Source organism: Myotis myotis, unplaced genomic scaffold (genome assembly GCF_014108235.1).
Source record: "Myotis myotis isolate mMyoMyo1 unplaced genomic scaffold, mMyoMyo1.p scaffold_m19_p_33, whole genome shotgun sequence".
Lineage (NCBI taxonomy): Eukaryota > Metazoa > Chordata > Mammalia > Chiroptera > Vespertilionidae > Myotis > Myotis myotis.
Genome location: NW_023416339.1, coordinates 1,584,967 through 1,611,978, shown reverse-complemented (window position 1 = coordinate 1,611,978; position 27,012 = coordinate 1,584,967). Strand labels below are relative to the sequence as shown.

Below are 27,012 nucleotides of genomic sequence, written 5' to 3'. Positions count from 1 at the left end.
CTTAGCGCCAGCGTTCATTTTGTTTTTATTTAGCGCAGACTCACCTAGCACCGGGCGATAGATAAGTGTTTGCTGAACCAAACAAGATGAATTTGTATCCACCTAAGAGCTGTACACATTTAAGTCTTCACAACAACCCACCAAACGGGCCTTGTTTCACCGGCTCTCCGGACTGCAGTCTCAGGGAGCCACCCCCTCACTGCCCGGGGCGGCGGGCGGGGGGGGGGGGGGCGCTGTGCCGGCTGAGCCCCCAGCCCCTGCCAGTCACCCCCATCCATCCTGCGACCCAATGCCCCCAGCTCTCCCGCCTCCGCCTGGCAAATCCTCCTTCCCGCTCTTAATTGATTCTTAATCTGCCGCCGTGGGGCAGAGCTGCTGAGAAGGCAGGTGGAAACCACTTCCTCCAGAGCCAGCCAGTGCTAAGCGCAGCTGAGGGGGCTCCCACCCCCATTTATGTCACCCTGGGCTCGCAGTCCCCTCCAAGCCTGGGCCCACGTTCCTTCTGTTGCCCTAGAGCAGTGGTTCTCAGCCTTGGCTGCACATTAGAATCACCTGGGAATCTTTTTAAAATCCTGATTTCTGGGCCTCATCCTCCAGAAATTCTGAGTGTTTTTTTTTTTGTTGTGGGTTGGGGCCACAACATTAGTAACAAAGAAACAGAATTTCCGGAGTAGGAGGCCCAGAAATCAGGATTTTAAAAAGATTCCCAGGTGATTCTAATGTACAGCCAAGGTTGAGAACCACTGCCCTAGGGGCTTCTGAGGAGCATGTTGCAAAAAGAAAGCTCCCCCCCCACCCAACCCAGAGCTTTGGGGGGCCCTGGGAGACAGTACAGGGTTTGAATTATGGTGCCCACGTGTCCCCCAAGCCCACATGCACACTGGCCATGTCTGGAGAGGTATTTGGTTGTCGGATTGGGAGAGAGGGAGCTACTGGCATCTGATGGGTGGAGTTCAGGGATGTTGCTCCACACACACCACAGTGCGCACAGGGGCTTGCCCCAGAGGTTGATCGGGTCCCCAGTGTCAATAGTGTGGAGACTGGGAACGCTGCCCATCTCTGCTCCCACCCTGTACTTCCAGCTGGTGGTGCAGGGCTGGGGGTGGTGGGTGGGGGTTGGGGGAGGAGGATGGGGGGGCGGTCACCAGGACAGGAGACATTCTATAGCTCCCCCAGGTGACAGTAATATGCAGCCAGGGCTGAGACCGCCAGGCAGAGGGTCAGTTTCCAGTGCCCCTTCCCCTTCCTCCGGGCGGGGGCAGTCTGCCCAGGCAGCAGCATGGCCTCCCCTGCCCCCCCCCCTTCCCGTCTCCCTCCTCCCACCTCCTTGGTCCCAGGGCCGCCCTGGGCCTCCCCTGCGCACCTGGAGGATCCGAGACCTCCTGGGCGCAGAAGACTCTGAGGTGGTGGCCCTGCCTCCCGCCTGCCCTCTGACCCTCCTTGGGGGTTGCGGGGGAGAAAGACAGGGGATGGGGGGACAGGCCCCAGAACCTCAATGTGAAGTCAAAGTCCAAAAAGAGAAGAAAAAAGATTGAAGAGAAGAGGAGAGAAGGAACCCCGAGGAGAAGGGTAAATTCGGGCAGGAGGGGGCAGGAGTGGAGTGATGTGGACCCTGCGGGAGGGAGGCCCAGGTCCAGGTGTGCCCTGAGCAAACAGGTCGCCGGGCCCCCAACAAGCACTCACACAGGCATGTGCTCACACTCCTTCTCACCCCTCAAATTCAGTCCCACGCATTCACACAAATTCTCATCCAGCTACACATTCTCACACACATAGACTCACACCCTCAAATTCTCACAGTCGCACATTCTCACAGTCACATACCCTCGAATTCTCATCCACTCACATTCTCAAATTCTCACACAATCAGGCACTCTGGCATCCTCACACACTCCTGCACACCCACACACTCTCACCTTCACACAATCACCTTCTCACCCTCACCCAGTCTTGCACAGCCCCCTCAAGTTCTCACACACCTCACACATCCACACACTCTCACACACCCACACACGCTCACAACCTCAGATTCTCACACCACCACTCACTCCCACCCCTTCACACTTATTGCTACTTCACACGCACAGGTACACACACACACACACACACACACACACACACGCACACACACACACACAGGCTTGTTCAGTGTCTGTCTCTCCATGATGCCAGCCCCACGCAGGATTTTTTTACATGGACCGCTTCACGAACTTGGAACTTGCGTGTCATCCTTGTGCAGGGCCGTGCTAATCTATCTCTGTATCGGTCCAATTTCAGCATCGGTGCTGCCTAAGCGAGCACCAGGCAGGGATTTTTATCTCTTTCACCCCCAGGCCCCTGGTGCCCAGCACAGGGTCTGACACACCGGAGGCACTAGATCAAATGTGCAAAAACTCACACATCTCAAATTCTCACACAATCACACACACATTTATACAAATTCTCACACCCTAGCACACATTTTCGCACACATGCACACATGCACACCAGCTCTGCAAACCCCCGTGGTCCCCCCTCCACCCCAAGACTCTGTAAATGTCAACAGCTGCACTGCTCTGGCCCAGGCAGGCCAGGGAGGCCAGGTGGGAGGCCAGGTGGGACAGGAGGGGGGGGCCCTCTGCTCTTCACAGACCTGAAGGCCCTGCAATCCTTCTGCTTTAGGACTGGCCAAATTTAGAGGAACGGCCACCCTTCTGAAACCAGAACCCCCCAACCCCAGCACCCCACAAGCCCCCAGGGCAAGGCGAGAGCCGGGAGAGGCCTGGAGGGATGAGGGTGATGGACTTCACCATTGTTCATTCACTGATTCGTTTTGCACTTTTTTTTTTTTTAAATATATTTTATTGATTTTTTACAGAGAGGAAGGAAGAGGGATAGAGAGTTAGAAACATCGATGAGAGAGAAACATCGACCAGCTGCCTCCTGCACATCTCCCACTGGGGATGTGCCCGCAACCCAGGTACATGCCCTTGACCGGAATCGAACCTGGGACCCTTCAGTCCGCAGGCCGACGCTCTATCCACTGAGCCACACCGGTTTTGGCACGTTTTGCACTTTTGATCGAGCGCCTCCAGTAAGTGTGACCCGGTCTGGGCACCGGAGTGGATGAGAAAAAACATCCTTGCGCTCGTGGAGCTGATGTCCTGGAGAGACAGACACTGAACAAACGCGAGCCTGGGCGTGGCGCTGTGACGAGGGATATACAGAAAAATCAAGCTGGGGTGGGGCAGGTCGCAGGGGAGGCCTGGTCTGTAGGCTGAGGTTCAAGTGAGTTGGTGCTGGGAAGAGCTGCAGGCAGGTGGAACAGCACAGGCAAAGGCCGAGAGGCAGGTGTGCATCTGACCACAGGGCAAGAGGGAGAATCGTGGACAAGAAGGCCTAGGGAGGCGGGAGCCACGCTCCGAGGAGCCTGGGGCCACAGCCAGGAGTCCGCGTTTAATTCCAAGTGAGGCAGGTCCCCAGAAGGGCTTCCTGAGGCTGCTGTAACGGGTGGCCACAAACTGGGGGGCTTAAAATAACAGAAATATACCCTCTCACGGTTCTGGGGGTCGGAAGGCCGAGATCAAGGTGTCTTCTTGCTCCTACAAAACCTTCTGGGTCTCCTTCAGCTGCTGGTGGCCGGAGCTGTTCCTCGGCTTGTGGCCACATCACTCCAGTCTCCGCCTCTGTCCTCACTGGGCCTCCTCCTCTCTGTGCCTCTCTGTGCCTCTCTGTGTCCTAATCTCATTTCTCTTATAAAGACACCGATTGTTGGATGGAGGGCCCATTGCTCAGAGCATCAGAGATCTGTAGCTGATTTCATCTGCAAAGACCTTATTGCTGAGGTTCTTGGTGGACAGGAATTTCGGCGTACAGGGGGACACACTGGGGTTTAAACAGTGGGGTCCATTGGCCCCTCAGGCTGGGTGCACCCTGAGTGATCTCCTATCTGATGGTTTCCTTGTCCTTTACACCCAATTTGGGCTCCCACCAGGTGCCCCCGAGGCCCCACCCTGGTCGCAGCCAGCCAGGTGGGATCCAGCCCTCAGTTCTCTTTCACTTCACCCCAGGATGCCTTCTGAGTGGGCTGCACTCCATCCCGCAGCCCCCCACTGGGGAGGACCATGGGCATTTCCATTCTGTTCTCCACCCCAGAGACTTTTCCAGAAAATAGCTAATTACCTCCCTCCCCAGCGGCCAGTGTGGGGGGGCTGAGTGGCCACAGGCGAGCGTGCCCCGTGTCTGCGGCCGGCTGCTCCTGCACCAGCACACACAGGTTCCTATATATGTTTAATTCCACAGCAATACTTTGATTAGAGATCCGATGTGTTGTGTGCGACCTCAGGGACCTCATTATTTTTCTAACTCAAATAAATACGGCGTTGGGAAAGCAGGGAGGGGTGGAGGGGGTGGAGGAAAGGAAAGACGCGGAAAACCTCATCTATAAAAAGAAGTCAGGCCTTAATGAGCTTTTAAAATTTGCCAGCCCCCCTCCCCGCCATGATCTATAGTCAGAGGATGTGGCTTCTGACTTCAGCTTCTGGATTTGGGGTGGGAGGTAGGGAGGGCCCAGCAGGGGTGTCTCGATTTGGGGGGTTCCCAGGTGCTAGGAGGATGAAAACTGTGCCCAGTTCAGGCTCAGCAGGAATCGCCATCATTTGGAGGCGCAATCTGAGCGGGGTGTTGGTCTGAGAAAGATCTAGAATTTCCTGATCTCCTACGCACATGCTGTCATGTGACGGAGCACAGGAGTGGTGGCTTGCCTTAACCTTGTGTGTCTGGAAATTCTTCTCCAGAACCTCCTCTGGGAGAGGCTGGGTGAGCAGATGGGGAAACTGAGGCAGGGCAGAGCGAGGAAGGCTGGACCATAGGATGGGCACTTGGTGCCCTCCCCAGCCCATCCTCATGCCGGGCACACAGCCTTGGGTCTGCCCAGGGGTGGGGAGGGGGCTGCCACCAGCCTAAGGAGCCCCCTTACTGGCAGTGAGGTTGGGTGTGGACAGGGTGAGCTGTGACCATGAGCCTCCAAAAGGACGGGGTAACCTCCGAGTCACCCCATGTGCGTCCATTTGAACAAGAGCCCAGAGACTTGCCCAGCAGGCGACGAGGCCGAGCTCGGGTGAAAAGTGAGTTCAATGGGCAGAAATGAGCAGGAGCTAAGAAACTCCTGCACAAGGAAAATTCCAGGGAGCAGGACAGACTTGGGGCCGCTGAGCAAGGGCCTGAAGGACTCAGGGGGTTGGGAGGAGAGGGAAGGGGTGACAGAGAAGATTGGGGCTTGAAAAGACAGAATGTTACTCAGGCGGCTGATGGGGCAGGGGTGGGGGGTACGAAGATACTCAGGTCTGCACAGAGGGCAGAGAGGGGCTTTCTCTACTCCTCAATCTAAAATAGCAGCCCCCCTTACCCTAGGGCTCAGTGGATAGAGCATCGGCCTGTGGACCGAAGGGTCCCAGGTTCAATTCCGGTCAAGGGCACGTACCTTGGTTGCAGGCTCCTCCCCAGCCTGGACCCTGGTGTGGGGGTGTGTGGGAAGCAACCAATTGATGTGTTTCTCTCACATCAATATTTCTCTCTGTTTTTCCCTCTCTCTTCCACTCTCTCTAAAAATCAATGGAAAAATATTCTCAGGTGAGGATTAAAAAATAGTAATATTAATTAAATTAAAATAAAATAAAATAGCAGCCCCTGGCCTTCACTTTCTCCCTACCCTGCTGTGACCCCCTGTCGTGAAGTTTGCTTCTCATCTGCCTCCTCCTCCAGTCTGGCCTCCTGCCTTGCCCCTCCTGAGGGCAAGGGGTTTGGTCTGTCTTGAAAGGTGGGTGGAAAGATATCAGCTGAGAGAGGCCACCCTCAGGGTGTAAGCAATGATATAAACCAACTGAGATTTGTAATGTTTGACAAATTTCTGTGGTGTAAAGTCTCCTACCTTGATCAGTTTCAAGCTGTGAAAGTGATATCACCGAAGAGGTGAGAGGCTGCTATACACTGAATGTGTTTCCCAAAATTTATATGTTGAAATCCTACCCCCCAAGTTGATGGTATTAGGATATGGGACCTTTGGGGTGTGAGTAGGTCATGAGGATGGAGCCCTCATCAATGGCATTAGTGCCCTTATCAAAGGGGCCCCAGAGAGCTCCCTTTCCTTCCACCAGGTGAGGACACAGAGAGAAGATGGCTATTTATAAACCAGGAAGGGAGCTCTCACCAGACCACTGATTCTGGTTGCATCTTGTTCTTGGACCTCCAGAACTGTGAGAAGTAAAGGTTTATTGTTAATAAGTCCCAGTGTATGACGTTTTGTGAGAGCAGCCCGAACGGACTAAGAGTGTGAGAGGGTGTCCATGGGTGTAAGCCACAGCGTGCTGGTTAACCAACTGGGGCAAGGGACCTGATTTCAATTTCCATGGTGTAAATCCTCCCACTGTGGCCAATTTCAAGCAGTGAAAGTGATGTCGCTGAGCCCTGAGCTAGGAAGAGATAGGCATAATTGGCTTGTGAGCCAGTTTGATCTGGCTCAAGTACACCACTGGGTGTCATTGCCTGGACTGCAATTGGCTCTTCCAAGTTTGGCTCAGGCTAAAGGGGGGGCGGGGAGAAGGAAGGTGGAGCCCGCTTCCTGCGGTCCTTCCATTCCAGGGCTGCTGCACTCTGTTCCCTCTGTCTGCCATGCTCTTCCCCCAGGTAACTGCTGAGTCTTTCCCACCTGTTCTGGGTGGGTCCCATCCCACCCTCCTGCCGACCTTGCTTCCTAAGCTGCCAGCTCTCTGTGAGCCCCGTGCAGTGGCCACCCAGGCAGGTATGACTGCCATATCCCCATTTTATGGATGGGGACACTGAGGCCGGGGAGGTGAAGTGCCTGAAGACACAGCCAGAGAGCCTGGGACTGGCTGCTGGCTCTGCTTGCTTCACCAATGGGCTTTATACCGCCCACATTGATTCTTCTCCCCAGTCAATGGGGGGCCCTTTTTACTGCTTTGCATGCTGAAGAGCAGGGTGAGCACCCCGCTGGGCCATCTGAGTGTGGCAGAGTCATTCCCCCTCTGAGCCTTAGTTTCCCTCCCTGCAACATGGGCACAGACTAGGCCCAGCCCTGGACATGGTGCTGTGCACCTTCACGGAGCATTTACTTGGTACATGGACCTCTGCAGAGGGCCTTTTTGACTTGGGTGATATGGTAGTGCCTCTAATAGCATCATTTCATTCAACGTCATTTCATTATAACATCGATGAGATGTCACAGGAACTCAACTCTTGTTTATATCAATGCATCTCTGGTAAAACTGGTTTATTATATGTCGTTTCACCGAAGTTCCAAGAACCTGTCGGTGATGTTAAGTGAGGACTTACTGTCCTTCCATGTGAGGCTGGGCAGTTCTGGGTGGCAGGCTCCTGGCCTGGGCACTGCAGGGTGCTTAGCAGCACCCCTGGCCTCCTCCCACTAGATGTTGGCAGCATCCTTGGCCCAAGCTGTGACAAGCAAACACGTCTCCAGACATTGCCCAACGTCCCGGGGGGGGGGGGGGCAGGGGCGGGGGGCAGCATCGCCCCACTGAGAAACGCTGCTCTAGGTTAGTGGTTCCTCACCCTGTCTGCACATGAGAATCACCTGGCAGAGGTCGGAAACTCCCCAAAGCCAGCCCCCCCCCCCCCGATTACCTCAGGCTCCTTGGGGGTGAGGTCAGGGGTCAGCATTGTGAAAGCTCCCCAGGTCATCCCAGTGTGAGGCTAACGTTGAGACCAGTGATGGGAGGCGGGTGATGTACCCGGAGTAGGTAATGGAGGAACCCTAAATGGCCGTGTGGGGTGCATCCAAAAAATCAGGGGGGGGCGGGGGGTGTGGGGTGTACCGAGGGCTGCCAGGAGCAAGAAGCTGTTACTTCTCTGTCAGTTAATGCGGCTGCCATCACAGAATGTCATAGCCAGTGGTCGGCAAACTGCGGCTCGCGAGCCACATGCGGCTCTTTGGCCTCTTGAGTGTGGCTCTTCCACAAAATACCGACTTCCGCACATGGGCCACGAAGTTTCAATCGCACTGTATGTGCGCGCCCGCACGTGGTATTTAGTGGAAGAGCCACACTCAAGGGGCCAAAGAGCCGCATGTGGCTCGCGAGCCGCAGTTTGCCGACCACTGTCATAGACCAAATGGCTAATAAACAACAGACATTATTTCTCCATTCTGGAGGCAGGAAGTTCAACATCAAGGTGCTGGCAGATTGGGATCCTGGTGAGGGCTCTCCACCTGCCTGGCAAACGGCTACCTTCTCCCTGTGTCCGCACGTGGCCTCTTCTCTGTGTGCACACGGAGAGAGAGACCTCTGCTGTCTCTTCCTCTTCTTCCAAGGACACCAGTCTTATGGGATCAGGGACCCACCCTATAACCTCATTTAACCTTAATTCCCTCCCTAAAGGCTTCCAATACCGTCCCACTGGGGGTCAGGGCTTCAACAGATGGATTTTGCAGGGACACAACTCAGTCCATAACAGGGTGAATAGAAGCACACCCAGCAACGGTCAGACTTCGAGCTTCTCCGTGGTGGATGGGCACCCAGACCCTTCGTGAACCTGGGCTGGGTCTCCTATTTGCCGGCAAATAAAGGGTGAGAGGGTTGGAGTGTGGTCTGGGGAGCCCTGCAGTGGCTGATGCCTGTAGGATGGGGAATGGGGAGAGGTCTGTCAAAGGCCCCTGCAGCGTGTGATTCTCCCAGAACAGCGTCCCAGGGCTGATAACCCTCCTACCACGGTTCGTGGATCCCTGCCCACCCAGGCTGGCCAGAGGCCGCTGCCAAGGGAAAGGGAGCCCCAGCGGATGGGCCCAAGCCGAGCTCTCCGCCCGCACTGGGCATGAAGGCGCGCTGTCTGGCTCCATATTTGGGCAGGAAGGCTTCTTCCCGTCTCTGAGAAATTCCCACGATGATAGGAGATGTGACAAGCATCTGAAGGGGATGGGTGGGTAGGAATGGTATCCATACAGCTCAGCTCAGTGGTTGGGGGGGACACTCAGATATCTGACTGCCAAACCTGCAGCTGGCAGCCAAGCTCCTCCCCTGGGGGACAGGATCACACAGTAAGTGCATCTATTCTTTTTTTATTGTGTTAAAATACGCATACCATAACACTGACCATCTTAACCTTTCCTTTTATTAATCCTCACCCAAGAATATTTTTCCATTGATTTTTTTTATTCTTTAGAAAGAGTGGGAGGGGGGAGGAGAGAAAGAGAGAGAAACATCCATGTGAGAGAGACACATCAATTGGTTGCCTCCCACACGTGCCCCGAAGGGGCTGGGATCGAACCTGCAACCCAGGCATGAACCCTTGACAGAGAATAGAACCCAGGACCCTTCGGTGTGCGGGTCGATGCTCCAACTGCTGAGCCACACTGACCAGGGCCCAACTTAACCATTTTTGTGTGTGTGTTTTATTTACTTATTTTTTAATTTAAATTCTTTATTGTTGAAAGTATTGCATAGGTCTCCCTTTCTCCCCCATTGACCTCTCCCCGGCCACTCCCATCCCCTTAACCATTTTTTAAGTGCGAAGTTCAGTGGTACTAAATACACTCACATTGTGCAGCCATCACCACCGCCCATCCCAGACCCCTTTCCATTTTGTAAATCTGAAACTCTGTCCCCATTAAACAGGAAGTCCCCCTCGCCGCCCTCAGCCTCTGACAGCCACCTTTCTACTTCCTTTTTTTTCTTTTTCTATTCTACTTTCTGTCACTACGAATCTGACTCCTCTAGGGACCTCAAGCAAGTGGGATCCCACAGTATTTGGTGACTGGCTTATTTCACTCAGTATAATGTCCTCAAGGTTCATCCGTGTGGCAGCAGATTACAGAATTTCCTACCTTTTTAGGCCGAAGAATATTCCAAAGTTCGCATACACCACATTCAGTTTATCCAGCCATTGGTAGATGGACACTGGTTGCTTCCACGTTTTAGCGTTTGTGAATAATGCTACTATGAGCATGCGTGTACAAATATCTCTTTGAGAACATGTTTTCAATGTTTGGGGTATACACCCAGAAGTGGGATTACTGGTTCAATCCTATGTAATAAAAGCATAGTATGCAAATTGTCCCCTCTACCGGGAATTCGAGCAGGGGGTTTGGGCTGACCAGGGAAAGGGAGGGAGTACCTGGCCGGCCACCATCAGCTGCTAGGGACCCTACCAGTGCTCAAATTTTGTGCACTGGGCCTCTAGTATTGTATGTTTCTTTAAATCCACTGAGGCCTAATATGTGCCTCACAGTGTTCTAAAAGACTAAGGATCCAGCCCCAGCTGGTTTGGCTCAGGGGATAGAGCATGGCCTGTGGACTGAAAGGTCCCCAATTCCATTCCTGGTCAGGGCACATGCCTTGGTTGTGGGCTCGATCCCCAGTAGGGGGCGTGCAGGAAGCAGCCGATCAATTATTCTCTCTCATCATTGATGTTCCTATCTCTCTCTCCCTCTCCCTCCCTTTCTGAAATAAATAAAAATATATATTTGAAAATAATAATTAAAAAAAATAAAATAAAAGACTAAGGATCCAGCAATGAACAAAACAGACAGAGAGAGGCCCCTGCCCTCCCAGAGCCCATGTTCCAGTGAGAAGAAGCAGGCAATGAATTCATGAAATAAGATAGATGCTAAGTCCTGCCAGGAAAATAGGCTGGGAAAGAGAGCGAGGATGGTTGATGATGGAGGTGCAGTTTTAATTGGTGACCAGGGAAGGCTTCAGAGTCACCAGAGAAGGTGACTTTTGAGCAAAGAGCTGAAGGAGGTGAGGGAGCTGTGTTTGTTTTCTGTTGCTGCATAACAAATGACTCCCAAATCTAGTGGCTTAAAACAGCAACACGGATGATCTCATGTGTCTGTGGGTCAGGAATCTGGGTGCGGCTTAGCAGGTCCTCTAGCTCAGCGTGTCTCATGAGGCTGCACCCAAGGCTTCCACTGGGGTCATCGCAAGGCTCAGCCGGAGAGGAGCCACTTCCAAACCCACACACGGGACTGTTGGCAGAAGTCAGTTCCTTGCTGGCTGTTGACTGAAGGCCACACTTAGTTGTTTGCCAGGTAGATCTCTCTGAAGGACAGCTTATGTAATGGCCACTGGCTTCATCCGAGTGAGCTCACAGGAGGATAGGAGAGGGTGCTAGCAAGATGGAGAGGTCAGCAGTGCAGAAGTCACAGTCTTAGAACCTAATCTTGGAAATGACATCCCATCGCTTTTGCCATGACTTATTGGTTAGAAGTGAGCGGTCCAGCCCACACTCAATGGGAGGGAATTATACAGGGCATGAGGATCAAGAGGCATGGGCCGTTAAAAGCATTTTAGATGCTACCTACTGGAGGAACCATGCAGCTATCTGGAGGAAGAGCATCCCAAGCAGAGGAAACAGCATGTGCAAAGGTCCTGAGGCAGAAACAAGCTTGGCGTGTGGTCAGAACAATGGGATTGAAGCAGGGACTGAAGATGGGGAAGCAGTAGACATGGCAGAGAGGCCAGCAGCCAGTCCTGAAGACCATGGGAAGGAATTGTTTTTTCTTAGTTTATTTAATGATTTATTGGGTGCTTTTCATATGTGCCCTGACCAGGGATTGAACACACAACACTGGCATATCTTTTACTGTGGACAATGCTTTTACCAACTGAGGTACCTGGTCAGGGCTTTAATATATTAGTATTATATATACTAGGAGCCCAGTGCACAAATTTGTGCACTTTGAAAGGAACTGTGGGCTGCAAAACTGCGGCAGACACAGGGGTGGGTTTCAGCCCATCCTTTGTGCCCCCCGCCTGGCCCCTCCTGCCACGGCCCCTGGTCCCCTGCCTGCCGGCAGCCCCACTCCCACTCCCACTACTCCCACGCCCTGAATGCGCCCGGGGGAGCCCCCCCTCGCACCCACTGACATTGGCACCAGCGTCAGCAGTGGGTGCTGGCACTATCAGTGCATGCGAGCAGCGGCGGGTGCCCTAATTGCCCTTCAGAAGCAGGGGGAGGTGGACAAGCCCTCAGGGGCGATCAGAATGGCAGCCACTGCACCCACTGACGGAGCCGATGATCAGGGCCGGCACCAGGCACCGGCAGCAGGTGCCAGCGGCGGCTCCAGCACCGTCAGTGGGTGCGAGTGGGGCTGGCACCGGCAGCAGGTGTGAGCGCTGGGCAGGACCACACCGTGGGAGCAAAGAATTTTCAGTAACCACCAGAGGCTCACCCCATAACAGCCACCAGTGCCCCACCTTGGTCTGGCACCCCCACTCACCTGCTCCACCATCTCATTGCGGCTGATGCCTGCCATGTTCCATGCCCGCCCCCTAGTGGTCAGTGCACTTCATAGCGACCGGTTGTTGGGTTGTTCTGCTGTTTGGTCTATTTGCATATTAGAGTTTTATATATATAGATATATTATTGATTTCAGAGAGGAAGGGAGAGAGATAGAAACATCAATGATGAGAAAGAATCATTGATTGGCTGCCTCCTGCATGCCCCCTACCGGGAACCAAGCCTGCAGCCAGCAACCCGGGCATATGCCCAGACCAGGAATCGAACCATGACCTCCTGGGTCATAGGTTGACACTCAACCACTGAGCCACACCAGCCGGGCTGAATTTTTTTTCTAAGAGCAGTGAGAAACAACTGGTTAATTTCAAGGCAGGCATGATGTCATCTGATTTAAGTTTTGAGAAGATTCCTATGAAGCTAACAGAAGGAAAATGGTACCTGGGATTTGCCTTGGAACAGTCCATTAATAAAAACCTGGGAGGTGAGAGATGAAACAAGATGGGTAAAATGTGGATTATCGTCAACGTTGGGTGACGACACCGTATGGACTCTTCACATTCTTCTCTCTACTTTTGCACCTGTATGAAATTTTTCTATAATAAGAAAGGAAATATTAAAGACAAACCATGTTCCTGGTTTCTGAGGGGAGAAAGAACTGTGGGGAAAAGCAGACAGAGGTGGGTTCATGGTGGCGGTGATGGCAGGCAGTGGTCCAGGCTGTAAGCCAGTGATGGCGAACCTATGACACTCATTTTTTTGGTTGATTTTTCTTTGTTAAATGGCATTTAAACATATAAAATAAATATCAAAAATATAAATCTTTGTTTTACTATGGTTGCAAAGATCAAAAAATTTCTATATGTGACACGGCACCAGAGGTCAGTTAGGGTTTTTCAAAATGCTGACACGCCGAGCTCAAAAGGTTCGCCATCACTGCCGTAGGCGTCGCCATGGCCAAAGTAGAGGCTGACAGTACCAAGTGCTGGTGAGATGTGGACACTGGCGCTCTCCTCCGCGGCTGGTATGAGCATCGAAGAGTTTGCCAGGTTTGTTTGTTTGTTTGTTTGTTTCGCACACTTACACGTTTATCATACAGCCCAGCCATTCCACTCGTAGGTATTTCACCCAAGAGCAATGAGAACACGTTGGCGTAAAGATCCTTTGGAAAATGTTCATCGCGGCTTTTTGTGTTATCACCAAAACACTGGAAACAACCCAAGTGCCTGCCGCAGGAGACGGCTGAACACATCGAGGTCGCTCATGCCCTGGAATACTCTGCAGCAATCAAAAGGGAGGAGATGCTGACACAGGAGCCCCTTGATACATCTCAGGGAGCTCGGTGCTGAGCAGGTGCAGACTAAAGAGGGCACCCTTGTGGTTCTGCTGCATGAAAGTCTCCCAGGCGATAGAAATCGGAATGATAGTAGTTGGGGGTGGGGACCACAGGGGTGGGAAATGCCTGGGGCCTCTGGTTGACCTGCTGCCCCCTCTGTTGGGGTGGGGCCCAGGGCTGCACGCGCATGTAAGGCGCTCAGGCCTGGACCTCGCTGGGGTGCAGGATCTGGGATTCCTGACTCTGGACTCTGTTCCAGGTCAGAGGCCGCGGGCCTTGCTGGGGGCGGGACATGGGGTTGAGAGGCAGTCCCGTGGCCTCCCATGTAGGGGAGGGGAAAGCCCGACCTCTGTCCCCCCGCTGGGACGCGCTGGTGGGTCTGAAAGCTTCTCTGCCGCCGCCCAGGCGGGTCGATAGCAGACACCCCGACTCCGTCCCGCCTGCCGGGCAGCCCGGCCCCTTCCCGCCAGCCCAGCCCCGGAGGGGACCCGGCCGGCCGCCGGGTGGGTGGAGGCTGCGCCCGCGCAGCTTCACTCCCGGCTCTGGTCCCCCTCCCCACACATCCCTCCTTCTTCATCCCCGGAAGTCCCGCCACTGAGACTTGATCCTGTACCAGGGGCTGGGGGGGATGGGTAACCAGCCAGCCATGCCTGGGGTCTGCACTGTGATGGGGGCCTGTCTGCGCCCACTTTCCCCCATTCGAGAGGCACTGGAGCCCAGATGGCTCCAGAGAGGCGGTAGAGCCACCTCCTTGGTGCCATTCAGCTTGGGTTCGTTCGTTCATTCATTCATTCATTCATTCAACAAATATTTATTGAGTGACTAAGACATCTGCTCACTTAGAGTGAACATCCTAGGCGAACGCTGATCAACAACAATATGATGAAGCCACCAATGTGGGCACATATGTAGTTTAAAATTTCCAGTAGCAGCATTAAAAAGGTAGAAAAGGAACTGATGTAATTAATTTGTAACCGTGTGTTTCATTTAACCCAACGTAGCCAAAATGCTCTCCTTTTAACACGTAGTCCATACAAAGACGATTAATGAGATTTTTACATCCTTTTTATCAGTACTAAGTCTTCTAAATCGGTGTTTTCACTTGGAGCATATCTCAATTTGTACCCGTAATTTTCAAGCGCTCAGTAAGCACCTGTAACCAGTACTGACTGTGCAGACCAACGTAGGTCAGGGGGGCGGTGGGGGAAAGGGGGGGCCAGGGGTGCTGGTGGTTTTCACTGGAGTGAGATGGGGGATCCATAAAGGTTTTGAGTTGGGCAGGAGCATGTTCTGACCATTAAAAGATCCATTCGGCTGCCGTGATTAAATAAATGGGGAGGACATAGGGTCTTACCTTGAAATACATTAAAAAATAAGGTGGATGTTTCTTTAGCTGAATAAATAAACCGCGATAAACCCAGACAATGGAGTATCATTCAATGCTAAAAAGAAATGAACTATTGTCCAGCTGGCATGGCTCAGTGAGCATCCACCCATGAACCTGGAAGCCACTGGTTTAATTCCCCAGTCAGGACACATAGTTGGATTGAGAGCTCGATCCCCAGTGTGGGGGGGGGGGGGGGCGTGCAGGAGGCAGCCAATTGATGATTTTTTTTTCTCATGGCTGTTTCTATCTCTCTATCCCTCTCCCTTCCTCTCTCAAATTTCTCTAAAATCAATAAAGACATATGAAATTATACACATAAAGAAATGAGCTATCAAACCAGCCATGAAGGGACAGAGACTAGGGGGAAACCTACATGCATGTTACCAAGTGAAAGAAGCCAATGTGAAAAGGCTACCTACATACTAGATGATTCCAACTCGATGACATTCTGGAAAAGACAAACCTAAAAAGACAGTAAAAAGATCAGGGGTTGGGAGAAGAAAGGGAGGCATAAGTAGGGCACAGAACATGTTTAGGGCAGGGAAAATACTCTGGATGAGGCCATGATGGTGGGCGCGTGTCATTCTGTATTTGTTGACGCCCATAGAACGTGCCACACAAGAGTGAACTGTAATGTAAACCATGGGCTTTGGGGGGTGATGACGTGTCGGTGCAGGTTCATCGATTCTAACAAGCGCACAGTCCAGGGGGGATGCTGATAATGGAGGAGGCCTGCGGTGTGGGGGCAGGGGGTCGATGGGAAAGCTCTGAACCTTACACTCAATTTTGCTGTGAACCTAACCCTGCTCTAAAAAGTTCTTAATTTTTTTAAAAAAATGTCTTAATCAGGTGGGTGGATAGATGGATAAAAAGATAGATAGTGACAAACAGAGCCAAATGTCAACTAGAGTCTCGGTGGTAGGTGGAAGAGTGGGTGTTCACTGGACAGTTTTTTCAAATTTTCTGCACATTCGGCAACATTTATGCTGAAATGTGGGAGAATGGATTTATTTGTCTCTTGTGGCTGCTGTAACAAATGACCACAAGCGTAGGGGCTTAACACAACAGGAATTTATTCTCACAGTTCTGAGGCCAGAAGTCTGGAATCAAGGTGTCTGCAGGGCCGTGTTCCTTCCAAAGGCTCTCGGGGAGGTTCCTGCTCCTTCCAGCTTCTGGGGGCTCCTGTTATTCCTTAGCTGGGGCTGAACCACCCCAATCTCTGCCTTCATCTTCACATGGCATCTTTCTCTTCTTGTGTCTTCTCCTCTTCTCTCTCTCTCTCTCTACATATATATTTTTTTTTTGAGAGAGAGAGAGAGAAAGAGAGAGGGAGAGAGAGATAGAAACATCAATGAAGAGAGAGAATCATTGATCAAATGCCTCCTGCACAGCGGTTCTCCACCTTCCTGATGCCGAGACCCTTTAATACAGTTCCTCATGTTGTGGTGACCCCCAACCATAAAATTATTTTCGTTGCTACTTCATAACTGTAATGTTGCTACTGTTATGAATTGTAATGTAAATATCTGATATGCAGGATGTACTTTCATTGTTACAAATTGAACATAATGAAAGCATAGTGATTAATCACAAAAACAATATGTAATTATATATGTTTTCCGATGGTCTTAGGCGACCCCTGCGAAAGGGTAGTTCGACCCCCAAAGGGGTCGCGACCCACGGGTTGAGAACCGCTGCACCTGCAGGTCCCATACTGGGGATCAAACCTGCAACCCGGGCATGTGCCCTGACTGGAAATCGAACCGTGAGCTCCTGGTTCATAGGCCGACACTCAACCACAGACCCACGCCAGCTGGGCTCTCTGTCTCTTTTAACCACACTTGTCCGTGGATTGGGGTCCCCCTTGTATAATCCAAGATGCTTTTATGTTGAGATTCTTAACTTACATCTACGAACACCTATTTCCAAACAACTCCACACTCACATGTTCTAGAGGTTAGGACTTGGTCATTTCATCTGGGGCATAATTTAACCCCCAGAACAGGCCATGTCCCCTGTATCAGCTGTGGCACGCTAGCACAGGGCACAGCCTCTCTGAGGTCCCCTTAGTGCCATAGAGGAGGTGCTCAACAACCTGAATTTATGGTTTCCCTAACCCCCAGGGCCTCTCCTGGCAGCTGGTCCCATTGCAAATGGCCTCGGGGACCCAGAGGACACGTGAGAGCATCAGGCACAGGGCCTGGTGCCCTCTGGGAGAGAGGGCTGCTTCCTGGTTGATGACACAGGTTAGAGGGCATCAGAAGGACAAGGCCCCAAACCCTGGTCCCACCACCTAAAAATTGCAGGCCCCACTGTATATACCCACTAATAGGGGTGCAATGAAACCAGCGGGTGAGAATGATCACTTTCCCTGTCCCCCCACCCTTTTCTTGGTCACTGTCTAGACACCAGCTTCTCCTAGGGGTCCCGGTGACACCAACCAGAACCTCAAAGAGAAAAATATACTGTACTAGTGAGAACGATCCGCTTTTCAAACACGGAACAAAAACAAACAAGAAGCATCAGAACCCACTGCACAGACAAAGGGTAAATATTGTTTCATGAAACTCCTGTTTCTGCTCCGAATCTGAGCAGACTACATGGCAAGATAAAAAATTGCGTCTTTGATTCTTGATCAAAATGCCTGACTTAGGTGGCTACCTGTGATGTTTGAAGCCTGTTTCCCTTTTGTTCCTTAATTGATATGTCACAGAGGTTCCGCAGTGTCAGTAAATATAGGTTTCATCATTTTCATTTTCCACTGTGTCAACCCCTGGACTCAGACTCTTCCATCGCTTCCCGGCTTTCCTTAAAGGCTCTCGTAACGATGATGACAGCAACTGCTAGGTGCTTGGCTAGAGACTAGCGATGCATTTCACACACATTGCCCGGTGGAGTCCCACGGACACACCCATTGTATGGGCAAGAAAATGGAGGCTCCTGACATCCAGGCAGGTCACAGCTTGCAGGTGGTAGAGCCAAGATTTGAACCCCAGCTGTCTGATTTCAGGGCTCCTAGCCACCCTGAATGACTCTTTAATAGGTCTTTGCATATTCCTAAAGACGGATTTCAGTTCACACACTTAAATGTTTTATTAAATATATTTTATTGATTTTTTTTTTACAGAGAGGAAGGGAGAGGGATAGAGAGTTAGAAACATTGATGAGAGAGAAACATCGATCAGCTGCCTCCTGCACACCCCCTACTGGGGATGTGCCCGCAACCAAGGTACATGCCCTGGACCGGAATCGAACCTGGGACTCTTCAGTCCGCAGGCCAATGCTCTATCCACTGAGCCAAACCGGTCAGGGCCACACACTTAAATGTGTAACACAGATATCTAGACTGCCCCCCAGGAAGGTTGGATCAGTTTGCACTCCCATGAGAGAGCACGGGTGTTCTTGTGCATCCCCAAGACTTCACACATGCTAGTGGTGAGCTTGACCAGCAAAAATGATTCTTTAGCTGATGAATGGCAGGACTGAGCGTCTTTGCAGACGTTTGTGGACTTCTTATCATTCTTGGGTAGGCCTCCTATTCATGCCCTGTGCCAATTTCACACTTGGCATGTCTTTTTCTTACTGATTTGTAAGTGCTCTTTGTATATTAAGACTCACTGTTTTGTCTGCCATATAGGTGGCAAAGAATCTAATCTTTATCAGAGACCACTTTGAAAGGCCAGGAAGGCCTGCTTTTATTGCCCATCTGGGAATGTTTCTGTTCTGATGAGTCCTCACTGTAGGCTGCATTTTACCGGTGGTGCTTCCAGAAGCAAAAGTGGAGACTCTGAGATTTTATGAACCTCAGCCTTACCCAGACCAACACTTAAAAAACCCTTCAGCCTCCCACGGCAAGAAAGCTCAGGCCTGGGAGTCAGGAGCCCCAGCTCTGCGTTCCAGTTTGCAGCTCACTGCAAAGGCTCAGCCTCTGCTTTCTTTGGGTTCCCAGGGGCTGGTAAATGCAGCCACGCCCATCAATACCTAAAAGCCACGCCCCCCTCCTCTAGTGGACAGAAGGGGTAGATAGAGAAGGACGGGTGGCACCATAGTCAGAGAAATGGTGGGAGTGGGAATCAGGCAGGAGGAGTCCCCTGGCCTTGATGCCTGGCAACCCCTTGGTGCCCCCAGCACCCACCTGCTTAAGGAAAGAAGGAGGCCCCTGGCTACTTGAGCCAACCTTTCTCATTCGCTCTTTAATATATTCCTATCAGGGCCCATGGTTTCTTTGTGCCTCAATTTTGCCATCTGTAAAATGGAGATGATTTTAACAATCACATGCTTTAGCATCTGTAAAGGGGCTGAAACAGTACCTGGTACATAGTAGGTGTTCAATAAACAACATCACTGTTTCGATTCCACTGCTTGCTGTATTATTATTGAGGACAGGGTATGGGATGGAAAAGCAGGACCCTGGGCACCTGGAACCAGCCCAGCAGGGCTGGTGGGGCTCTGCAGGGCATCTTGGCGGACCCTCTGTAGGGAAACTGAGGCCCAACAATACTCTCCCCAGCCCTAAGTCCTTCTTACCCATGCCTCTGCCCCAACCCCTCGGAGACCGGAAGGGGCCCCCTGGGAAAGTGGCAGCAGGGACTGAGCTGCCCTGCACAATTACCGTTTTCATCCTCATTAAACCACATTTTCATTCTAATTAGAGTTTCACCGCCTCCCAGAGAGAAGGGCCGATTACTTTTCACATCATTACCGCCTCATCCTCCCTTCCTCCCTCCCTCCCTCCCTCCCTCCCTCCCTCCCTCCCGCCCGCCCGCCCGCCCTGCCCAGGCATCTATTTCACACTGGCTTCCCTCTCTCGCTGTCTCTCCGAGGACTAGAGAGAAGCATAGAACATTTATTAGTAGCCTACTGGGTGCTGAGAGGTGTTAGCAACCTTCACCCACAGCACCGTCGCCTTAGCTCTCCCTTATTCTAATCTCCCTATTTTTCTCCGACAGGTACCCCTTCAAACATGCCCAGGGACTGACTTATTCTGTTTATCGTCTTCCCCAGAATGTCAGAGCCCACCCATATCCCCACGGCACTCCTGGGCACATGACCCCATGGCTTCCAGCAACCGGCCCCTCGCTGCTGGGACCAGCCCCACAGTGGACAGAACATGCCAGAGAGCAAATCCACTGTGGGAGCAGCCCTGGCCCCGTGACTGTGGGTGGGCACATGGCGGAGGGGCGGTGGATAAGTACCCCAGCTCCCTCGCCCCCGTGGGAAAACTCTGGGAGGTGTGTTCTGCTCGGTCTCAGCATTCGCCAGCGGCACGGAGCCCACAGTGGAGACTCGCTCATGAACACTCCCCACCCAACACCCTCCCTTGTTTCCTGGGCTCACCTCCCAGCTGCAACCTGGCTCTCCCAGCCGCCTCAGACTTTGGGGTTCAGGATGGGCTAAGACCGCTTCTGCAGGTCTCCCGGGAACAGATGCTACTAGACTGCAGCATCACTGGGCAGCTCCAGCCCACAGCTGAGATAAACTGTTGGGGCGTTTCTGTTAGGATGGGACATTCTCCTACCTGGACTCCCACGCCTCGAAGCTTCAGCCCAATCACAGCTGTTTCTTTTCGCCCTTGATGTAGCCAATTTCAATGTGCACGTATAACATGCCCAGCACTGTCCTCAGCATTTTAGGGGTGTGTTTTATTTAATTTTTACAACAAACCCATGAAGTTCATACTGTGTTAGACCCATTTTACAGATGAGAAAACTGACACCCAGTCCACTGAATGCCCTTTTTCAGGTCACTCAGTTGGCAAACAGCAGAGCTGGCCCCAGCGGCCTTTTGTCACAACTGTGGCTACTGGTTACTGACTTCCATGGGGACAGTGTGTACGTCCCATGAAATGCACAGGTTGTTAATATTTTCCGACAACTCTGCAAGGTGGACATTACCCTCATGTCAGAGATGGAGAAACCGGGCCAGGAGAGGGCATGCAACATACCTCAGGTCACAGAGGTGTCGGAATGCGGATCTGAGCCGGACATGTGACCTTTCTGGGTATCGCAGGCTCCATCTCCCAGATAATGGGGTGAGGGTTCCCTCCAGCCCAGATGAGTTTCTGAAACCACAGGAAGACACAGGCCTGGGTCTCGGCCTTCTGGGTTTGGGCCCGGAGCGACCCTGACCGTGAAGGCCTTCCAGGTGGTGCCATCCATGGGCCCTGATCTTGGTGCCTGCCCTTGCCTGTCCCCAGGCTCCAGCCACCACACACCAGGGACCCAAGCCAGCCTCCGGGTCTTTCAGAGCTTAGGGATCCACAGGCCACGCCTCCACCCCACAGGGGTTATTAATTAACACTAATTAACTTCTATGATCACAGAGGGAGGAAGGAAAGTATGGGAAAGCTGGCACCTTGCCAGGCACCATGGCCTCCCTCAGGCTGGCTAGCAGGGAAGGCCTCACGATGACCAGAAGGGGAAACTGAGGCACAGAGGAGGACCAAGTAGCCCCCGCGTGGCTGACCTTTGAAGGAACAAGGAGTTAAGCCTTGGAGACCTGACAGCCTCTGGCCTCACAGGAGCTCTGGGTCCCACCCCAGCCTCAGTTTTCTCATCTGTAAATGGGGGTGAGAATTTACTGTCTTCTATGTGTAAGGGGCTTCACCAAGCTCTCATGCATGTAAAATGCTTTACACATCATTATTTTCCAGTAGATGTTAACTCCCTTCCTGCAGCCACGTGCCTCAGTTTCCCTCTTTGTCACAGGGCACCTTCCTGTTGCTGCTCTTCCCAGGACAAGGCACCTCCAGCCCAACGTCATGGAAGGCTCAGGAAGATCATTCCCCACCAGCCTGATAGCACCGTCGCTACCGTGGCGACGACGCGACAGCTCCCTGGCCCCTGATTAAAAACAGAAGTTTCCCCCACATTCTCGGAGACGGAGCAGAAGGGAAAACAAAGACAGCACACTCGCGCCAGATAAATACAGACGCAAACACATGCATGGCAGATAAACACACACTGGCACACTCCATGCACACACAGCCGGCTGCAGAACTCAGGGGGGCTCCTGCAGTCTCGTTCAGACAGCCCGGAGACACCCAGGAACGACCACACCCCCACACCCACACCTCCTCTGGCACAGATGCTGCAGAGCCAGACATCTGGGCCCCCAGCACAGCAGCGCACATGGCCAGGAGTCACAAGTTCAGGAATGGACGCCCAGGAGCAGCCCTGGGCCGAAGGTGGGAGCGACTTAGTGGATAAATAGCCTGGCTTCCTCTCCTGGCCAGTGCATGGGCCACACAGCATCCCAGAGGGGCCAGCCTGTCTCCCTTCCTCCCCCCTCCCCAGTTCCCTGCAAACACCTCCTGTCTTAGTCAGCTTTGGCTGCTACAGCAAAAATACCATAGACTGGGTGGCTTATGAACAACAGACATTTATTTCTGGAAGATCTGGGGCTGGAAGTCCAAGATCACGGCAGGGTTTGCGGTGCGGGCCCACTTCCAAGTTCATAGAGGGCCGCGTTCTTGCTGTGTCCTCACATGGTGGAAGGGACAAGGGAGCCGTCTGGGTTCCCTTTGATAGGGGGCTGATCCCACTCATGAGGCTTCACCCTCATGACCTCATCACCTCCCGGAGGCCCCACTTCCTCACACTATTACATTGGGGGTAGGATTTCAACATAAGAATTTGAGAGGGACACGCACATTCACATTCAGACCGTTGCGCCTTCCAGATCAGCCAAGTGCCCTGATCCTCGTGTCTGGGTCGGCAGCTGGAGGAATCCAAGCCCAGGCACCCGGGGCAGAAGTTCACATGCGCGCCCTGACCAGGTGCGCACACAACGGAAGGGTGCTCAGCCATGGGTTTCAACTCAGGTGATCTTGCCCCTCAGGGCAAAGTCTGAAGACATTTGGGGTTGTCACAGCTGAGCCATGGGGGTGTGGAGGCCAGGGATGCTGCTCCACACCCTACAGGGCCCAGAACAGCCCCCACAGCAGAGAGTGATCGGGTACCCATGCAGAGTGCCGATGTGGTGAATCCTGGTCTAGGAAAACCGGCTGCCAGGACACCCTGGCACACGCACTGACCTCCACGTGGAAGCAGCTGAGGGCAGCACCTCCAACACAGACGCACAGTGGGTTCCCAGGTGGCCTCAGACCACAGGTCCACCTGTGCCAGGCCCTCGCACGAGGGAAGGGAGCAGAAACACTCAAGCCCTGCGTGTTTCCCACAGGACGTGCAGACCACCGAGAGCACCCACCCATCTGGGCGCCACCCATGTGTGCCAGGCTCTGCTTGTCGGGCTTTGGTGGGTGTAACTCCTTCAATCCTCACAGCCCGCTGGAGAGATGCCTTAATGACCACCAAACCCACTCTACAGAGGAGGAGACAGACTCAGAGAGGGGACGTGTATGCCAGGGCCCAGCCAGAAATCCAGATGCCACCCACCCCAGGCATGGACGCAGATGCAGAGGCTGGAAGGGCACGCCTGCCGTCTGGGGGCTGACGTAAGGAGGGACAGAAGTCTAGCTCTCCAGGGGACTGTGGGTAACTAAAACATCCATCTTTAAATGTTTTTAAACTGGCTGTCCCTGGAGGTGGGCAATCCGGGGCTCCAACCCCAGTCTTGACATTTTTTGGCTCTGTGAAGCTGGGCTCGCCATGTAGCCTCCCCGAGCCTCAGTTTCCCCATCTGTAAAATGGGGATTCACCTATTCACTATTGCACAAGTGTGCACCGAGGGCCCAGTAAGGACCCAGCGCCCTGCCTAGCTCTAAAGGCAGGACATGCACATAGTAGGAGCTTTCCTCCTCCCCCAAATCTCCCCATCCGCAGGCTCCAGCCACTTAACCAGTTTTGTGGGGAGCAGGGGCTTGTATGGGGCACAGGGGCGGAGCCCTCAGCTCCCCTCCACCCTCAGCTTCCATCCCTGTGCCTCTCAGACCCCAGGAGCTGGGATCCGAGGCAGGGTTCCAGGGTCTGGCGTCCAAATTCGGGGCTGACCCCAAGAGGCAGAAAGGGGAGGGGGCTAAATCTGGAGTCGGGAACCTGGGAACCCCCACCTCCCAACGCTTGGATTTTTCCACCTCTGCTTCCCGCCGCTGCAGCGCGAGGAACGAGCGCCACCTGTGGGCCATCGGGGGGAGGTGCGTGCGATTCCTGAGGAAGCCGGTCGCTGAGGGCATTTTACTTCTCCTGGGGGGGGGGGGGGGGCATGAGTATACCATACAGCCCACACCTACGAAATTCTCTTGCACGGTCCCCTTTTCCCAGCCGCTCTTTTCATGCTAACCTTGTCCATTTATCCACCAGCACTCCCAGCAAACATTTAACTGAACACCTACTGTGTACCAGGCTCTGTCTGGGTTACAGTCTGGGGGAAGACAGGCGAGGAAGGGGACATCCGACCCTGGAGCCACTGCGGGGGGGGGGGGGGGGAGGGAGACAGTGTTTCAAAGAAGAAGATAAACAGATGGGTGTGGCGGGAGGGGCACCTGCTCTGGATAAGGTGAGGGGGGGGGGGGCTCTCCCAGGACACCATGCGGCTGGAGGGAGGTATGGCCCCAGCCATGTCAAGAGAGGGGCATGGGACCCAGTGGCGGGCACAGCGAGGGTAAAGTTCCGAGGGCAGAAAGGAGCTTGGGGCATTGGACAAGGAAGGAGTCAGGTTGGTCAGAGCTGAGAGATGGCAGGAGAGGTGGTGGGACATCAAGGCTCCTCTTGGAGACAAATCCAGCCCCACGTTCCTGAGGGAGAGGAATAAACCTCACTGTGACCAGAAGGCCCTCATCACCACCCAGCTCCACACAGATGCTCCCGGCGCCACACCCTCCCCGCCCACCACCGCAGCCCGCACAGGCCTCCCGCACAGAGAAAAGCCCAGCCCGCTTGCCCATCTCATGGTCCCGGCCTTTGCCTCTGATGACACGGATGGTAATGACCCCACCAAGGGGCATGAGCAGCGGGGAGTTAACTGGCCTAGGGCTGGGGGGACCGGGAGTTGACCTGAGACAGTTCCTGGGGGGGTGATTGTTGGGAGAGGGCAAAGCAGGGAACAGTGTGGCCCTGCGTGTCCCCGGTTCCTTGTGTACCAGCTGCCCCACCCCAGGCACTCCATGAGCACTGAGGCAGGCGGTTGGCTCTGCTGGCAAACCCCCTCCATCCCCCCTGGGAGAGCCAGGAACCACAGCGCCTTGGCTGCGGTGAGCGCCCCCTGCAGAGGGCATCCCCTGTCCTCTGTGAGCCCCCCTCCCACCCAGGGCTGTTCTGCTCCTCCTGTGGCCGCCCTGTGTCCCTGGTGTCCTCACCTCATTTGAGGCTGGGTCTCTGCTTCAGCTGCCTTTGGCCAGAGAGAAAAGCCCTCAAGGGTTGTTACCAGTCCCACATCCCAGACCCCAACCCAGCTCAATCCCCGCCCTCATCCCACCAAGAGCAAAGTCCCCTGGTGTGGTCTGGCAGCCCCAAAAGAGACTGTGGGGCGATGTGCTTGGGTCCCATGAATGCTGTTCCCTGGGACCCTGCCTTCAGGGAGGGGGCCCGAGGGACATGTGGATCTCCCTCAGCCCTGAGGGGGGACAGAGCCCTGTCCCCGGTCCCTGCTGCCTCAGCTTTGGGGACTGCCTGGCTCTTGGGGAGGGTGTGGGACCTCCTGGAGCTTCTAATTATGGTTTTAGAGGCACAGACTTAATTACTGCCTCTCGAAGGGTTAATTACTCCTAATCTGCTGGGAATCAGGCAATTCTTGAGCCTTCTGAGAACCAAAATACTTCCCCTCCTAAAAGTCTCCCACCCCCATCTTCTCAGTTTCCCTGCACGGAGGTGTGTGGTAGGCCAGGCAGAGTCAAGAAGACCCCAAACCACCAGTCTGCCTGCAAAAACCCCACTTTCTGGGCCTAACACAGGCAAGGGCTGAATTCAGAGGAGGGAGAGCTCTGGCCAGAGAAACCTGGGAAGACTTCCTGGGTGAGGTGGCTTGGGGCTGGTTTTAAGGACCCTGAGTAGTTAGGGGAGGGAAGGAGAAATGGAATAGTGGAGACTAGCTATAGTTATAAAAACCATTAATCATGCTCTGTTAACTGTTATTGCTTTGCTCTGATGAAAGAAAGCACTTTCCAACCTGGCTGGGAGTTGTACCCCCCGGGGCCTGGGAGTTAACCTGGAAATGCTCCTCCATCTTCCTTACCTGAGAACTGCCTAATATCATGGAAAGATTAACCACCTTGCAGCCGAAACAATGGCGTCCCAGAGGCACCCGCTCTCTGCAAGCCCCCAGCATGCATTGCCTGCAATCTGTAACCATTATACCCATTTCGATTCCTTTTGCCTACTTTCCCTTCTTGTAATATCCATCTTTATTTCATTTTGCATATCCTTTCTTTTTTAAATATTTATCTTTTAATATTTTTATTGATTTCAGAGAGGAAGAGAGAGGGAGAGAGAGAGAGAGATAGAAACATCAATGATGAGAGAGAATCATTGGTCGGCTGCCTTCTACATGTCCCCCACTGGGAATCGAGCCCGCAACCCAGACACATGCCCTTGACTGGAATCGAACCCGGGACCTTTCAGTCCGCAGGCCCATGCTCTATCCACTGAGCCAAACCAGCCAGGGCTGCATATCCTTTCTTATTCTTTTTGCCCCCTTCCCCATGGAATCTTTCTCCTACCTCATATAAGCAGCTGGCTTAAGCGGGGGAGGGCGTGGCTGACCTGCTGCTCTCCCATACCGCCGGCATTATTGGAATAAACGCTCATACGTGATTCAACCCTGTTTCTGCTTACTTGGCTCAAGTAGTGACAGGCAGCCGGGACCCATTTGTTGTCTGGTTTCAAAGTGACCCCCTAGTTGGGCCCAGAGCTCCTAAGATCCTGTTTTACTTGGGGGCAGCACGGCCTAGAAAAGCTGATGATTCTGACCTAGGAGAGGCCCGTATGGAGCCTCCGTTTCCCCATCTGTTAAGTGGGGCCAGAGCCGAACTGAAGGAGGCAAGCCGAGAATAGCTGTCTTCACAGAGAGGAGGCCCTGATGGGTCCCAAGGTGACAGCCCCAGTGGGAGCTCACCAGCCCCTCCAGCCACCCAGCCCCTCCTGGTGCC

At 53.3% G+C, this 27,012-nt stretch overlaps 1 non-coding gene across 1 annotated transcript; it reads right to left on the bottom strand.

The window, feature by feature from the left end:
* Window positions 1-2,193: 2,193 nt before the first annotated feature.
* Window positions 2,194-2,301, bottom strand: LOC118652748. Its single transcript, XR_004966695.1, has one exon. It is a non-coding gene; the product is annotated as a U6 spliceosomal RNA (small nuclear RNA).
* Window positions 2,302-27,012: the final 24,711 nt, after the last annotated feature.